The following is an 853-nucleotide window of genomic DNA, read 5'->3' on the forward strand; positions in this document are numbered from 1 at the left end:
ATGGCCCACCGAACAGGTTTGTTTACCCCGGTGAGGTGCCAGATACCAATTTATTTGGCCTTTAAAGCATGGTTTTCCAAGCCTTCACTGTGATTCCTCGGCGATGTTTCGTTTTCTAGATGAGGAATTACGGCGTTTTATACCCAGTAAATGGACGGAGACCGGGTCAATTAGCCGAGAAAAGCGACAAATCAGGAAAGCGGCACCTCGGCCCCGTCCCCCCCCTGGCCAATCAGTGCCGTCCCTCAGAAACCTGTTTAATGGGCCATATTCCGCTTGAACCTTTTGAGTTTTCAAATCCACTTTTGGCGTTTAAAAGGCCCAAAATCCCGCACCAGATAGAAACTAGAGGCTTATTTTGAGCACCCTTATACCAGCACACGCGCGGAAATAGAGAGAGAAGTGTGAATATCCAGAATAAAATATTAAAATAATCAGTGGCCAGTCTCCCAACCAGGCAAGGTGAGTGAGGCCGCTTTTTGCCCATTAATTTCACGTTTATTTCGCAACATATGAGGTTAGTGTCTATGCAGTGCAAATGTAGGCCGTGTACGTGCAGTCTGTGTGCTCTGTGTCCGTAGTGAGTGTGTAGTGTGAGTAGGAGAAGTGTGAAGTGAGGTGGAGAGTGAGGAACCTTGTGTTTTGGTTGAACATGTTCTTTCAGTCAGAGAAGGATTAAAAATTTCCCCCCTTCTCCCCCCCTCCTCTATTTCCCCTTCTCTTCCCCAATTGAAATCGCATTGGGAAAGCTTCAGAGTCTTATGTCAGACTTGAGTGTGGTTTTTAAGGTGGAATCTGTGGGGATTTTTTTTTTTTAGAAGAAAAGAGTGTGAGGGAAGCCAGAGTTACACTG

At 46.1% G+C, this 853-nt stretch overlaps 1 protein-coding gene across 4 annotated transcripts in view; it reads left to right on the forward strand.

The window, feature by feature from the left end:
- The window catches only part of LOC119586446 (sex determination protein fruitless-like), a gene marked incomplete at its 3' end in the record, with an annotated part of 31,244 nt that overhangs the window by 19,918 nt on the left and 10,473 nt on the right, over nt 1–853 (forward strand). Inside the window, 1 exon segment of one of the 4 annotated variants that reach the window (XM_037935175.1) lies at nt 97–462. 4 annotated transcript variants of the gene reach the window in all.

Source organism: Penaeus monodon, chromosome 21 (assembly GCF_015228065.2).
Source record: "Penaeus monodon isolate SGIC_2016 chromosome 21, NSTDA_Pmon_1, whole genome shotgun sequence".
NCBI classification, from domain to species: Eukaryota; Metazoa; Arthropoda; class Malacostraca; order Decapoda; family Penaeidae; genus Penaeus; species Penaeus monodon.